The sequence below is a fragment of the Cryptomeria japonica genome, chromosome 6 (assembly GCF_030272615.1).
Source record: "Cryptomeria japonica chromosome 6, Sugi_1.0, whole genome shotgun sequence".
NCBI lineage: Eukaryota > Viridiplantae > Streptophyta > Pinopsida > Cupressales > Cupressaceae > Cryptomeria > Cryptomeria japonica.
This window is the reverse complement of record NC_081410.1, coordinates 80,287,628-80,305,387: the sequence shown is the minus strand read 5'-3', so window position 1 is coordinate 80,305,387 and position 17,760 is coordinate 80,287,628.

Here is a 17,760-nt window from a genome sequence, read left to right as displayed (position 1 = left end):
TTAAAACATGTAGAACATATTAAAATAGTGTACCGATATGCAAGAAATAGAATTAAAAGCAACCACATGAAAAAGACACCATAACACAATGTTTTAACGAGGAAACCCAGTGTGGGAAAAACCTCAGTGGGATTTGTGACCCACAATATTCACTTACTGGCCAATAAGAGAATATTACTATTACAAGAGGGGCCTACACATGTAGGAAGGCCAACTGCCTAGAGTTCACTGCTCAATGGGAAGTCTCACTGACTTACAATGATGGATTATATAAATCCAGTATCTTCTACTGCTTCAAAATAGCATCTATAATGCCAGATCTAGTACCAGCTTCTACTCTGCTTCTTACATAAACCCTTAACCTATAATTCGCATAATAGGTCTGCCTTATTTCGCCTAAATACAATCTTCTTCCTTACTTCCTTACAAATGTTCTATAATGATCTCTCTTATATAAGAGTCATTTTACAATGATGCCAAGTCGGCTTACAAAGATTTTACAATAATAAACAAAATATAATATAACAAAAATCCTATCGGCCTCTATGTTGGTATGCTTCCTTTCTCTGCCGGTGCTGGTGGTCTGAGTGCCGGTGTAGAGTCTGATATTGCTAGTGCCAGTGTAATGCCTTGCCAGCGCCATAGGATTGTAAGGTTGCCATCAATGACAAAACCTTCAATCACCTACAATGTCTCATTGGAGTGTGCATATGCCAACAGATCTCTTAGCAAACAAAGGGGTCAATTTAGAGAATGATGTTAAATATATTAGAGAAACACATTGTAAAAGGGAGGTTAAAGAGCAATTATATTTTGATCGTATCAATGGGTCAAGTTAAAATCATGATTATTTTTTGGGGAATGAATTCCAAAGATAGATTTTGGGGGTGGATTAACTGTCAGTTAATGAGTGATTTTTGGCATCATTTCCATGATCATATGCGTGAGGAAGATTATAATAATAATTGTTGGGATTGTGCGGCCATAAACATAAGTTTCAAAACAACAAAAGAGTTTCTTCTCTATAACTCTAGAATTTACAAGCATTTGGGGTTTCATCTACGGACTATGAATTATAGTTGTGGGTATTCCTACTTGGAGCTCAAAATGGGTGGTAACTTAAATAGGAATGAGCCCCCAGGATGCGAAAACTGGAAGAGTGAATGAAATGTCTAGAGAAGGCTTCACAGATGTGGCTTTACTAACTACATGGAAAAGCTTCATGGAAGCAGAAATTATGCATCACATGGTTTTCCAGAGGTTGGAGTAACAACAGAGTCACCTTATTTGGGGAGATATGGAAAATTGATGAGAACTTGGTTGTAGAGGTCATGGGTCTTCAGAAGGAGGGTACTAAATTATATAGAGACCGAAAGTATGCAGCTGAAGCATTCAAAAACTTCCCAAAATCGAAGGATGAGAAGGGCAAGCTTGTGAAGAAAGACAACATCTCCTACTACATTCCCTAGCAGGTAAAGCCCTTTTGGCAAAAAGTTTTAAGGGTTTTAATGGAGTATCTCACTATTGATGATAGATTTACCAAAATCTATAACTATCATTTTGCAATTTTGAACCACTTTCGTCATGGGGCTAAAACATCCCTGCCTTTTTATTTAGCATCCTCTTTGAATGAGAGTCTTGCTGACCATGCTAAAAATCCTAACTCTTACCCTATAGCCCATCAGGAGCTTATATTGCTCATTTATGAACATCTGAAGGACAAGGCTAGGGCTACCAAAGATGATCCCCTGATCACTAATGCTCATATCTCTGAGAGTTGCAAAGATTCTGATTCGGATGAGGATCAACCTAATACCCCTACCCACAAAAAAAGGAGAGCTGATATAGATAATGTGGAAATGGAGGTGCACTGTGATGTGGAGGAGGAAAAGGGAAAGGATATTGAAATAGAAATGGAGGATGAAAAGGATGAGAAAATTGGTGAAGAGGATGAAGGGGGTAACTCTAAAAACCCTCACTCTAACCCTATGGGCTCGGACAGTAGGAATGATGCTCTGCATTCTAAGGAGGATGACAATCCTAACTCTATGGGCATTGAACAGGGTAGGGATTCTGTGAACACTATCTTGAATACCGCTCATAAATGTACTCTGGAGTCCTTCAACTTCTAGAAATGGGTTGTCGACAACATTACCAGTATCCTAAGTAAACAGAGGGATTTGGAAGACAAGATTAATAAGATGATTAAGGATACAAACTCTGGGAAAAAGAATGATGAGACAGAAACTAGTGAAGCTGAGAAGGAAATCAAGATGGAGGATTGGCTGGAAAAAGACCTGATCAAAGGGGATTTGAAACACCTGGAGGATGTTATTAGAATTTTGAAAGAACGAGCTAAGGAGGATAAAGACAACATCAGCACCCAGGTTGTCCGCACTGAGAAGGCTCTGAAAAGCTTCATGAACCATAATCTTCAGGTCCTAAAAGTTTCATCACAGAACATGAATGCTTTGGTGGATCATTTGGAAAGGAAAAATCAGGATAAGAATCTGGTAATCATTGAAGATGTACCAACTTCCAGCTCCACCCACCAGATTCCTAGGCATAGAATAAGGCAGAACACTACTGGGATGGAGACCAAAATGAAAGATAGCTAGCTAAGATAGGAAAGCAATGACCTGAGGGAAGCAGTCAAGGTGATGATGCTCTTGCTTCAGAATGTTGAGGAATCTATTAAAGTTTTCAATTAATTTGTAATGATGGGTTTGGAGCCAACTTCTTGTTGGCTTCTTGCTATCTTTTTCTTAGCTGATGGTTTTTGTGCTGGTCTTTTGCAGTTGTTTTGTTTCATCTCGTTCATGCTCATCTTTCGTAATGTAATTGGGTTTCGAGTCCCTTAAAACCTGTTTTTACTTAATCAAAAACATTTTAAACTGGTAGTAATTATTAAAAAACTCTGCCATGAAATTATTAAAATGATTTTTATTAAATGTTTATATTAAACATTTTAAAATGTTTTACAATGAAAAATAAATTGAGTTGCCACATTTATTTTTGTTGGGAGATGTTTGGGGTTTGGCCAGTGGACCAAAGACTTTATTTGTCCAAATGGTGAAAAATTTGGGAAATTGGACATATGGAAATTGGATAAAATTTTGAAGTCCATGTATTTTCGTATAGCGAAATTGGACATTTTCTTCCAACTGGCATTACTTTCACTTGAGATGTTAGAGTTTTGACTTCTTATACTCATTGGAAATCTGATTTTGAGCACTACAGTTTGGTACTAGTTTGGTTCCTTTGTTTTACCATTTTAACATGTTTTTGGAGCCTAGAAGCCAAATGTTCTCCTTTACAGAGTTTTAGTCATATCTTTTACATACGAAATTGGATTTTGGATTTTGAATAGGCGTTGGAGAGAATGTTTTCTCTACTACAGTGTGGTACTGCTATTTAATTAGTTTGATGAGTATGGAGAGGTGTGTAGTTGGTTGATCACTTATACGTGCTTGAGATTCAAGGTGTAAGTGTGAGTGCATCTGGATGAGTCATGAGGTGAAACCTTAAGGGAGTACATGTTTCTATGAGATATTTATGATGATGCAGCTGATTATCAAATTTGGTGCTCCTTGGTATGTGTTCACAGGTTGTTTTTAGAGTTGGACTTTGGTGGTGATAGGTACACAATTGGTTCTTAGTTTGAGGACATGGTTTGAGACTTGTTGTTTCATGTGGGTGATAGTTTAGTGCAAGTACAGTTATGGTTATGATTATGGTGTCATGAGTATGCAAGTACATGTTTTGCATTGACACGACATAGTCATGTTTGTGGTGTTTTGGTGGTGATTTGGTTTGTTAGGAGGTTGATGATTATCTCCTTGTTCTTATTTGGTTCCTTGACTATGGTACTTGGTTGTGGACATGTTTGGTAAATCATATCAGATGTTGATTTGGTGTTTGAGTCATGTGCTCTACAAGATTATTCTCTTTAATATCTCATTTTTTTAGTTTACTAACGTGATGGTGAGGTTGCATGTTTAGTGATTGGATCTTTGAGTTATACAGGTTGTGGATTAGCTACCCATTCACTTGCAATGGGATGACTTGATGTGGACTATCTATATCCATGTGATTGATTCATTGTGGTGCATACTTGTTAGTTGACCTTGTCTATGGTCATTTGTGAACTGGTATGTTTAATTTGGGATGAGAGGATGGATGATGTTTATAGTACCTGGATAGTTGGTGTTGGGACTTGTAGCATGTGGTTTATTACGATTCTATGATAGCTTCATTATTCATTGGTTACACTTTCAGTGGGAGCTTTTGACAGTGATGTATTGGTAGTGTAGGATTGATTCTTGATTGGTGATTTGTTAGTGATTGCATCTATCTTCTTAGATGGGAGTTCATGGTTACACTTGATGTTATTGAATTTTTAGTTCTATGTGTGTAAAACTAGATGTTCTTCAAGTAGGAGATGGTTATCACAATTCCATGTGTGACTCAGTATCATGGTTCAATGGGAGTTGTTGGCAGTTATATGTATTCATCATTGGATGGTGGATGATCTTCTTAGTGTACAGATGTTTGGAGGATGCCTTAGATCCTGTTGCTGTAGAAGGGTCTTTCACATTTATGGGTGCATTAGTAGGAGATGATTATCTTCATGTTGATTGGAGATGGTTATAGGTGTTATTTGATTTAGAGTTTGTTAGTATGTCACGGTTTACTCTTGATTACTAGTTTAGAGTTTGACATGATACATTTCTCTTGAGACCATGTTATGTTCACTTGGAGTATGTGATCTTCATGATATTTGATGATGTTGACATCTTGAGGGCTCAAGGAATTCTTGGTTGAGATATGGTTTTATGCTTTCATTTGATATGTTATCATGGTTGATATTATGTTATGGTGCACTCTTGATGTGTGTTTAGAGTTATGGCTTGTTACAGTTGTTTGATATGTTCATATGGAGCATGTTATCTCCTTGGAGGGGATAGTTAGATCATGTTGTCATGTTTATGTTCTTGATTTGTGATTGGACCTTTGATATTGATCTTGGTTGATTCTCTTTGTATTGGGTACATGATCATTTTCTTGATACTTCATGATAGTGCTATGTTGCATTTGGAGTTTGGCATGGATTGACCAGTTATAGGTGCTCATGGATACATGGAGATGTTGGTGATGTTTGTATTCTCTTGTGATTAGAGATATGTGTTGGGATGGTTGGTTGTTTCAGTAGGAAGTCCGAGGAGCATTCACCTAGTATGGACTTAAGAGGAGATTATTCTTAGTGTGAGTCATGATGACTTGGATAGATTGATGAGCATTCTCATTCCTCACTCTTGGTCTACTCGGTGGTTTACTACTTGAGAGGTATTGCCCATTGTTTCCTTTTAGGTGCATTATGTTTATGCTTATCTTTCATAGATATGGATCTTGAGTTATGGAGATGTTTTTTTTCTTCTGGAGGGTTCATTTGAGAGATGTATAGCATTGGTTATCTCCGTGTGCATATGGTTTGATGTTATGATATCATTATGAGGATGTTAGGAGATTGTTTTGTGAGCTGATTTCCTTCATTGGGAATGGTTACTTTGAGTTTGATCTTCTTGGTTATGAGACACTTACATCCATGTACTCAAACATGCTATATATGTTGGTTTAGTCCAAGGGAATGAACAGTGTTTGGGTGTTGTTATGCTTTTCATGTGGGTTTATATGGAGGAGATCATACTTGACACAGTTATCATTAAGAGGTGTGTGTAGAAGGACATAGTATAGGATTTCATTTGCAGTGTTTCTCTTTGTTTTGGTTATCTTCCTATATGTTTGTATTCACATTACATTAGCTAGAGGTTGTTTGGAGCTATGTGTTCATTGGTTTTGTATTCCTTGGTATACGTACATGGTAGGTATTGCACTTGGGGCTTATGGTTGCATGTTACAGGTTGCATATTTTGATGAGATGTTATTCACTTGGTTTGTATGCCTTGGAGGCATGCATAGTTCATGTGTTAGCACTTGTTGTGGGTGTTATTTCAACTATGTAAACAACCACCTTTTCGTTGGATACCTTTGGATTAGTGTTTGTGTTTGAATATCAGTTGGTAAAAGACTTATCATTTAGTGCGACAGATTATGTGGCTTTATCTTTGGATTGAATTTTCACATCTAGTGGCAGTGGCATGATGGAGGGTGGGAGTATTCATGTATGAGATGGTGGTCACTTTGTTTCTTGTTGTAGGTATCTTGATGTAGCACATGGAGCACTTGGATTCTATGATGGTATATGTGTGTGGATAGACTAGTCTCTTGTTCATGTGTCGGATTACTTCTTGGCCCTTCTACTATGTATACAACAAGCGGGAGAATGTTGGGAAAATGGTGTTGTATTATTTTATAATTATGTGAGGTGGACGTGGAATTATATTGTAATATCAATATTGTATTTTTGCACCTAGGAGCACCTAGATGGATGTGCAACATGTAGAGATTACCTTGGAATATTCTTGTAACCATTTGATGAGTTTTATTGGCACATTGGTATTATTACACTATATTTATTTAATATTGGGGAATGTAATTGTGATAAAGTACCCAATATTAAATGTGGGTCAAGGGTAGGTAGGAAAAGTATTATATTTTATTGTCACATGGTTTTGATGTAATACCACTTGGTGGTTTTGTGGTTTCTTGTATTTATAAAAGCACCACAAGGGTAGTTGTTTGGGTTAGCCAGGTTAGCATTTGTGAAGGAGGATGAATAGAATGGGATGTGTGGATTCATGCTTGGTCACATAGAGTGCTTGGTTATGGTTGGGTTTTTGAAGGCTTTCCATAGTTGTATTGCCTTGAACACATTGTTGATAATACATGGTGGATAATGCTTTTAGAGGCTGGGTTTTTCCCTCTTTAGGATTTTCCCAAATTATATCTTGTGTCACATTTTCATGGTTATGTTGTCTATTCTTTGCATATGGCTTCTATGTGTTGGTTTGATTAAAATCTATAATAGGTTATGTGGAAATTGTCATAAAGTTGGTTACAAGTTTCCTTACACATGTGCCCTTCTTCCATGGTGATTTTTCTTTCTTTGGGGGATGAGGACAATTCTATTCATATATATACATAATATACATTATTTAGCATAAAAAGCATACTCACCCTAGATTTAAGCAATACTACTTGTGTAGGGGAAAAAGCGAGACTAGGCTAACATGTCCTAATCCTACCTTTTGACACACATTATGGAATAGGAAAGAGCCTAGAGGTATCACACAATTGGCTACTTCTTTTTGGTGAAAGAGAGAGCCACGGGCTACCTATTAGGATTTCTATTCCTTTGTTGTAATTGAAAGGTAAAATTATGCAAGTTCAATTCCTAACCCCAAAATGCAAGTACAAAGTAATAACAAGATTGCAGAATTGAACTTAAACAATGGAAAGCTGTAAACACAAGGACAAGACAAGAATGCAGATGCGTACCTGGAGTTAAAATCTGAGTGAAAATGTTCGGGACAGGGGTGCGGGCGCCACTGTCCTGATTCTACTCCTGAAACTGCACTTGAAACTGCTATTTTACAACTTGGAAAACTGTCAGAAATGCTATCTATCAGAAGGACCAGGGCGCCCAGTGCCCCTGTCCGAGGGACCAGGACGCCTAGCGCCCCTGTCCTGGCAGGACCAGGGCACCCCACGCCCCTGTCCTGGTCTTTTTCTCTGAAATTTGGTGTGAAGTTCTGTCTCGGTCCGCTTCCGTTGGATCTGCAACTTGCGGCATCGTCCGAATCCCGAAACCTGCACTTATATCTGAAAGGTATGGTGGGCGGCTATATAGGGTTTTGCCTTAGTCAAACCCCCACTTTGGTGATTTCCACCTCCATGAATAGACAAGTTGTATAACAGTAGTGTGTGTGCAGACCTTGTGTGTGTGCAAGATCCTAAAATGCAAGCAAGCAAACTAGAGAAACCTAGAAAGTAAACCCTAATTGCTTGTAAATGATAATGTAAATGCTCCAAATCAAGATGCAAAGTGATTTAAAGCATGAATACAAATGATGTAATGAAGCTTATGCAAAGACATGAAAACAACATGAAATCATACCCAACCCCAAGGGAGGGGTACAAGCCAATCTTCAGTCGGTGATCCCTTATTGCTCTTCAGTGCCTTCAAAGCCCTAAATGGATGAATGAAATTGATGGATACTTGATGGATGAATGTTGAATATTGTTGAAGTCTTCAAAGATCTGCTCTTTCCCTGCATAGAAGGTTCCTGAAACCAAAAATTGGATCCTTTCCAGTGAAGAAAGAGAGCTCTTATATATGAAACCCTAGGTCTTAATTTCAACTTTTGGCCGACCTAGAGATTGAATCTCTCACCAATTTCTTGGGGTTAAGCTTTATTTTATGATTGGATCGTGCTCCTAAAATTTTGGGAAAAATGTTCGGGACCGTGTGCACTCCGGGTGCCATGGTCCCGACAACTTTTCACCAAATTTTTAGGGCCGTCGGATATGATGATTTTAGAGAGAATCCTGAAGTTACAGGTGATTTCGAGATGTTTTGACCCCCGAAATCAAGCCCCCAAGTTCAAAATAGGACCTAATTAGGGGTTTTGATTAAATGATTTATTGGAGGAATAAAATGAAAGGGGCACACTTTAATGAAAGGGCCCAACTTTATGATGTGGAATATGATGAAATAGAACCTTAGACCTAATTAATTTGATTAATTAAGTGCTAAAGGGGAAATGCAATGCAAATGCAAAATGTGCCAAGGTGGGTGCTAAACTAGGTGTGAAAATTGTACTACTTTAGCAAGTGCATACAATTTATGACGTTACATTTAGCCCCCACTTTAGTGGTCATATGAGTACTACGTGCATATGCGAGCTAAAGTACAGGAAAGTAAACATTATTTGAAAAAGGATATATCCATAAGTCTATCAAACGAAGCCCCCAGTGGTATCTGCAGTACACAGTTAGGAACCGCACCCTACAAAACACACGTTAGATCACAAAATCACCTAATGCTTACTAAGGAAGGTGATGAAATTTGTGAGTAGCTATATGCCCCCCCTGTTTTGGCTTGCTTATTAGGGAGGTGAAATAGGATAGCATGTTTACTTCTGACAAATTGTGTGAGAGATGATTGATGAGAGATGTTCACTGAAGAGGCTTCATCAGAGCACATTTTGGAACATCCAAGGAGTAAGGGAACAAAAATACGATTCCTACGCAACAAACGGTTTGGAAATCGCATCTCCCAAACTCAAGTTATGATGAAATGAGTGATAGAGGAACATTAGGGTTTTGAAACCAAAATGAAAATATATATACCTTGAAAGTGACTATTGCATTTGTCACTTTGTTGATTTCTGAGTATTGTTCATTGCAGCGGAGCCCACATAGCCATCATCATGCCTTCACGATGACCAGAGCGTCCCATGAGGATGGAGATCATGCGACAGGTCGTGATCGGAGACGAGCCACTGGACGAGGTGAGTTGACTAAACTTTGACTTTGACTTTTTGCATTTATGTTGACTTTGAGTTTCCGTGATCGAATGCGGGCCCTGGAATATGACCCTGGGTCCCACCCAGGGCACCATGGTCCTATCAGGGCACCATGGTCCCTGAAGGGTGCCATGGTCCTATTAGGGCACCATGGTCCTCTCAGGGCGCCATGGTCCCTAAAGGGCACCATGGTCCACTAAGGGCGCCATGGTCCCAATCAGGACTTGGCAAGGGTTAGCTTTCGATGTTCAACAGTTTTCGTTTTTCACGAAGATGATTTTGATGATTGAGTACTGATTACACTGATGTTTTTGTATTGCAGGGTCTCCCATACATGAGAGAGCACACGGCGGGACAGATTCTTCATAGTTTGCGAGATCAGATTCCCCGGCTGACTCAGGCAGAGAGAGATACATTATCTATAGTAGGTCTAAGGTATATGATTCTTATACCGGCCATTCGATTCCATCCTGTGATGCTGATGGCACTTATGGAGCGATGGGATCCTGACGCATGTACATTCCAGCTCCCAGTAGGAGAGATGACGATCACACTTGAGGATGTGTACCACATACTTCACCTACCTATTAGAGGAGCTACCATGACATAAGCGATTGATCGGTCAGCGGAGGACCATCAGAGGGAGCAGGTATACTGCATAGGGAGAGTCATGCCGAGTGAGATGAGAGGTCGCATCATGGTCAGTTGGCTCTTACATCCTACAGGAGAGGTGCCCCTCATGAGACGTCTTATGATTGCCATCATTGCACTAGCCGTCTGCCCTAATGGGCGAGGTACACACATGCATGGGGGTCTCACATGGTGCATCAGGGCTATGGAGAGACATAGGAGAGTATATGCCTGGGGTCGGAGTATGCTTGCACATCTCTATCATGACCTCGAGGAGTATGTTTTTGGACAGGGTTGCAGCTTGATGACATGCACACTTCTGTAGGTGTGGATATTTGAGCACTTTACATGCACCAGGCCTGTCAGTTATCCGATGAGTGCAGCTAGTGAGTGGCCTAGGGTGTTTGCTTATCCACTTACCAGCGAGTGGAGATTTGGGGATCTATTATATTGGAGTGTGACATTTGATAGATTGACAGCTTAGGTGATAGTATGGAGACCATACCTACGGATGCACAGATGGGATGGAATGGAGAGGCAGCTAGCATGCTTATAGAGGAACCGCCTACTGAGAGGACGATACCCACATATCATAGTCCCATTCTACTTTGACCGAGTACGGAGGCAGTTTGGGCTAGAGCAGTGTGTTCCAACCGATGTACCTATCTACACTCAACACTCATGAGTCCTTCCCAAACCCAGAGCAGTAGCGAGACCTACAATAGATGATATCGAGATCACAGGGTCCGATCAGGATGTGGTCACTGATTATGCTGCAGATCCCGAGGCACAGCGCAGGTATCTCTCATGGTTTGTGAGGACATACGCAGGGCCTATCTTTCCACCAGATCACCCAACAGGCCATCCAGGTCCATGGAGACATGGAGACCAAGATGAGGATCAGGGATCCAGATCAGAGGAGCCAGAGGAGGGAGAGAGTCATGAGGAGGCAGGAGATCCTGATCTACCCATAGGAGATCAGCCCAGTGCCGGGGAGGAGGAGGAAGGAGAGGAGGATGACACAGATAGAGATGATGATGAGGAGAATGAAAATGCAGATGAGGACGAGGATGACGAGGAGGAGGAGGATAGAGATGATGAGGAGGAGTCAGATGCAGCTCCCCACCATTTAGGAGATGATACCATAGCCTTGGATCCTCCTCTTATTCCCCAAAAGGGGGAACATGAGGTGATACAGAGACCTGTACCCATCATGCACAGATCATTCAAGTGTGGGGAGCCTAGTAGTTTCCAGTCACAGATGCTACCATATCACGATCCCTACTGGCACGAGGGAGATCCAGGTATAGTAGGTTTATATTGGTTGATTAATGTTTTGATGATATAAAATGGTACTAATACAAAATCTATTCTACTGCTATAGCTAATGTGCAGGAGTGGCGTTCCTTGATCCAGCAAGCAGTAATAGATATTTCCATGACGGCATAGATCCCTAGTTCCTCACAGGTTGCCTATAGGCCTCAAGGGAACACAGGTCGGCATGATGACTTGTTTTCCCCATTTCAAGTACAGGTGGAGATATGGAGGGAGAGAGAGAGAGTTCTATCAGATAACTTTCAGCGGGCACAGCGTGATCTAGCAGCAGCTCAAGCCGAGGCTACCTCGTATCACGCGATCCTTATGGATAGGGATCATAGGAGTTCCTCTCAGAGCCATTCACGGTCTATATCACGCTATACACCTATGGGTCCACCTGCACGGCCAGATCAGGAGGGAGCATCTAGTTGTCACTCTCTAGCCACTAGCCCTAGGGATAGGAGATGATCTCATGATGTAGGATAGGTCACATTTTGGATGTATAGTGACCTACTTTTGTGTATGAAAACATGATCCACATATATATATATACATGCTTCTCTTTGTCTCAAATGTGTTATCTTTAATGCCTAAAACAATGTATATTTTGATTAAAGTTAATACATTTGATAGATGTACATGTATGTTTTGAATCTAATTTCCATGTGATTGATTTTTTAATGCTCCATGATTAAATTGATACATGTGTGACTTAATTAACATATTTAATCAAGTACTACATTGATGATAGAGAAGAAATATGTGTTAAGCCTAAGAATCATATAACTAATGTGATTTAATTTAAACACAATAGGATACAATTCTACTTAACACATAAAGACATTGTATAATATGCCAACATAATGGAAATGTAAATCTTTTGAAATTTACATAAATGAATTCAAGACAAACCATAAAGTAAAGAAACACGCTTGTTAGGAACAAAGCAATATAGATTAAACAAAACATCATTTAATTCTATTTGCTCTAACAAAGGTATGCTAACATATTACCCAATTTTGAAGAAGTAAAAAGAAGATAGATGAAATGAAAGATAAGGAATGAGGAATTAAGCATAGTATCTATGCAAGTGCATAGCATTTATCGGTTCTTTAAGAGGCATATCGTCTACATCCGCTATTTTGTAAGCACCTAATCCATAATCTTCAATAACAATATACGGTCCAAGCCAATTAGGACTAAATTTTCCTTTTTCTTCAAGTAAGGCATTCACATTGCGCTGATTCTCATAGAGAACTAAGTCACCCACTAAGAAGGAACATTGAATACCCTTATCATTATAGCTTCGTTGTAGAGTTTTGTGATACACTTGAATATGCTCAAGAGAATTTATATGTTGTTCATCAAGCATCTCAAGCTGTTGAAGTCTTTGTTCTCTATAAGAGTCATCATCTACTATACCTTTGAGAGAAACTCTAAGTGATGGAATCTCTAACTCTAAAGGCATAATGGCATCAGCACCATAAACAAGATTATAAGGGGTGGTTCCTGTAGAAATTCATACACTCGTTCGGTAAGCCCAAAGAGCATAAATCAGCTGAGTACTCCAATCCTTACCATGCTTATTCACAGTTTTGCGAAGAATTTGTTCAATTATCTTATTAGATGATTCGGCTTGACCATTTGATTGAGGATAGTATGGTGTAGAAAATCGATGTTTAATATGATATTTCTCGAGGAATTTCTTCACGTCCTTGTTCTTAAATGATGTCCCATTATCAGAGATTATAGTGGAAGGTATCTCGAATTGAGAAATAATGTTTTCTAGAAGAAATCAACAAATCACTTCAGCAGTAGTAGAGCGAAGGGGAACAGCTTCTACCCACTTTGTAAAGTAATCTGTTGCGGTTATAATGAAAGTATGTCCTTGAGATGAAGGAGGAGAGATTTTACCGACGAGATCCAACCCCCATGCAGAGAAAGGCCAAGAAGCTACATGAGAATGAAGTTCTTGGCCAGGAGCATGAATCAAATTATTGTGTTGTTGACATTGATGACATTTCTTAACAAATGAAAAATAATCCTTGTGCATAGTTTGCCAATAATATCCCATACGAAGCAGCCTTTGAACCAAGGATTTTCCTCCAAAATGCCCCCCACAGGCACCTGAATGCGCCTCTTCAAGAGCAATAGGGATTTCTGATTTGTTAAGACAGTGAAGGAGAAGACCGTTATAACCCCTTCGGTAGAGAACATTAGAAAGAATGATATATCTAGCGGATAGCTTGCGAATTCTAGCCCTAGTGTTCCTATTGGTGGAATCAGGAAAGGTACCATTGGTCAAGTATCTTACAATATGCGAGTACCATTCATCTAAGTCTATAAAGTCACAACATGTCACCAAGATAGAATCATCTACAATAGCTAGAGAAATAAGGTTGTGAATAACAAAATTAAGATCAACCATAGGGTCCTCTAAAGATACAAGAGAAGCCACACATGCCATTGCATCTGCATGTCGATTATCTTTTCGAGGAATAGGTTCCAGGGTATATGAATCAAATTTTTGTAACAAAGAGATAGCAAGGTCTTTATATTGTGATAATTTGTCTTGTTTTTCTTGATACAGTCCCGTTACTTGTCTTATAATCAATTGAGAATCTCCATAAATATGTATGTGTTTTACATTCAAAGCCAGGGCTACCTTTATTCCTGCTATAAGAGCCTCATACTCAGCAATGTTATTGGTACATAAGAAATTGAGATGATAAGATAAGGGAATGGATTTCTTTGTAGGAGAAATTAGAACAACACCTGCCCCTGATCCTGTATGACATTTAGAGCCATCAAAGTACAATTCCCAAGTTTCATCTTTCTCTGTACAAAGAATGAAATCATCGGGAAAAGACTCAGGGTTAGGGAAAGAGAAAGGTGAAGGGGCCTCAACTAAGTGATCGGTCAACGCTTGCCCTTTAATTGCTCTTTGTGAAACAAATTTAAGGTCAAATTCAGTTAACATCATAACCCACTTAGCTAGGCGTCCTGATAAATCAGTTTTAGAGAAAATATGCTTCAAAGGATCAAACTTTACCATGACATGGACTTCTAAATTTAAAAGATAATGTCTCAATTTCTGAGTCGCAAACACCAAGGCCAAGCATTGTCTTTCTATCATAGAATATTGGGTCTCATAATCGAGTAAGGTACGACTTATATAATAAAATGGACACTCCTTACCATCTTTATCATGTTGTGCCAATAATGTTGTGAGAGCATGAGAGGAAGCAGCTGTATAAAGAAGAAAGGGTTTAGAAGGTTTGGCAGGTTGAAGGATAGGAGGACTAGCCAAATATACTTTTAAATCTTTAAATGCTTGCTGACAATCTTCGTTCCATTGAAAAGTGATATTCTTTTTGAGAAGTTGAGTAAAAGGAAAAGTACGATCCGCAAGTTGAGATACAAACCTACGAATAGCTTGAATCTTTCCTTGTAAGCTTTTGAGTTGAGACACATTTCTAGGAGGTGGCATGTTGACAATAGCATCTATTTTCTTAGTGTCCACCTCAATCCCACGATGCGAAACTATGAATCCTAATAGTTTTCCACTATCCACACCAAAAACACATTTTCGGGGATTCAAGCGCATGTGATATTTATGAATTCTTTCAAATATTTGACGAAGGATCTTAATATGATCTATACGGAGAATGGATTTGGCTAAAATATCATCAACATAATCTTCTAAAATCTTATGCATGTAATCATGAAAGATAAGGGTCATCGCTCGTTGATAAGTTGCACCGACATTTTTAAGCCCAAAAGGCATCATCACCCAACAAAACGTACCCCAAGGAGTGGTGAAAGCAGTTTTGAATTGATCTTGAGGATTAATGAAGATTTGATTGTATCTTGAAAAACCATCCATGAAGGATAACAAAGCATGTCCTGCTATAGAATCAACTATCATGTCAATGTTTGGGAGAGGGAAATCATCTTTCAAAGAAGCCTTATTTAAATCTCGAAAGTCGGTACACATTCTTATTTTATTATCTGATTTAGCCACAGCGACAATATTTGAAATCCATGGGGAATAATCAATAGGGTGGATAAATCCAGCCTCCAATAATTTTTCAATCTTAGCCTTAACAAGCAAGGCTACCTTAGGATTCATTTTTTGAATCTTTTGTTTCACAGGCTTAGCATCAGGAACTAAGACAATATTATGAGTGACAATCTTAGGATCTATACCAGGCATGTCAGAATATGTCCAAGCAAAGATCTCAGGGAATTCACGCAATAAATCTTCATATTGTTTTTGTTCTTCTTCGTCCAGACATTTTCCAATTTTAATAACTTTTTCTTCATTGCCAGGATCCATCTTAACATCAATGGTGTCGCTTATAAGAAGATTACTTTGTTGAGGAGTATCCTTTAACTGAGGGAATTCTTCCACAATCTCATCATTATCAATCTCTTTTCCAAAATAAGCTTCAGTGTTCAAACAATAAGGAAATCCCCTATTGTGACGATAACGAGGAAGAGTATCGTAGGCTCCTAAAAATTCAGCTAAAGCGTCATCAGTAGGAAAAACATCCAAAGCACAGGCACACGAAGGATCCCCATCAATATACTCAGGGTGTCTCATTGGTAGAGATGTAGAAATAACATTAACACTAATGCATGGTCTTTTAGAAGCTTTAGTGCACTTGCAGGGATTATAACCAAGTCCAAAGGCATAATCATAAAGATTATTCTCTAGAGGAACCTTTATCCCTTGTTTGTGAGTGCCACAACCATTTCCATGATACCCATGCTTAGCTAAAATATGAAAACCACGACCATAACGATCAGCCATTTCAGAAAGAGAAGGTGGTTTTTCATGAGACAAAGAATCAAACTCTTTAGAATTAGAGGTGTGAGGAGAAGAAGTTTGAGAAGCGGCAACAAAATTATTGCTCATAGGCTCAGGTGACGTTGATTGATTTTTAGCTTCTTCCTTCTTTTCAACTTTAAGCTCTCTAGGAGGAACCCTATATTCACCTACAAAGGTGGGATTGAAATCAAGAGATCCCCAATTGTCTTCTGCGAGAACCTTCTTAGGATCAAAGGCCTTCTCATGTGTAGATTCAAGTCGAGAAGGATCTTCTTCAGGAGCTTTAGACTCATCCAAAGAATTTTGATCATCAGAGAGTGAGGATTCATCCATAGGTATCTTGTTTAAAGAGTCATCACTAGAAGAGGAAGGCTTAGATGTTTGCAAACAAGCTTGGAGATTAGTGTCACCTATCAAGGTATATGTCTTATTGTTATAAATGAATTTAACTTGTCTATGCAATGTAGAGGGGACAACTTGCATACTGTGAATCCAAGGTCTCCCTAATAACAAGTTGTATGTTAGATTTCCCGACATAACATGGATAGGAGTAGGCAAAGTAACAAGCCCCATTGTGATGGGTAAGGTGATAGTACCTACTGAAGACTTAGCCACATTATCAAAGCCTCGAATGGGATGAGAGTCAGGCTCAATAAGGGATGTATCCACATTCATCTTATGCAACAGGTTAATGCTACACACATTAAGACCAGAGCCATTATCTACTAGTGTTCGTCTTATAGCAGTATCATTTATGATAACCACAATCATCAAGGGATCATATTGATGTTGAATTTCACTAGTAGGCAACTCATCTTGAGTAAACACAATATGAGCTTTAGGATTCATCACAGAGTTAACCAAAGACACTATATTACTAGATGTATTCGGTGGAGGAACATTCAAATCTTTCAAGGCATCTTGTAACATTCTGTGATGAGTAGAAGAAGTTTGAATCAAATCCCAAAGGGATATCTTAACAGGGGTAGCTTTAAGTTGTTCTATGAGATCATATTCCTTACCAAGAACTTGTGAAATACGTGGAGCTTGTGGAAGAATTGGTTGAGGATTAGGAAGAGAAACTAGAGTAATAGGAGGAGGATTAGGCTGCCTATTATTTCTAGTATGATAAGTATGGGCAACCGCATGATAACTCTCTCTAGTTAATTGCTTGGCATAACTATAAGGACTCATAGGTTTTCTTCCTTGCACAGTGATGATAGGTTTATTCGGAGTAAGAAAGGAATCATGACCATACCCTCCTTGGAAAGTAAGGAGAGGCTTATTATGCTCTTTTAGGTTTATCATGTTAACTAATTTAGAAGTTTTGTTCTTGTTTGAAGGTTTTGATAAAGCCACAAAGTCATCAAGAGCATCATCCAACAAAGCATGATCATATCTATTAAAAGGTTTATCTTTTGATTCAAAAGGAGACATCTCTTCAGAGAGGGGATCATTGAAAACAACCATGTTACTAGATTTAGTGGAAGA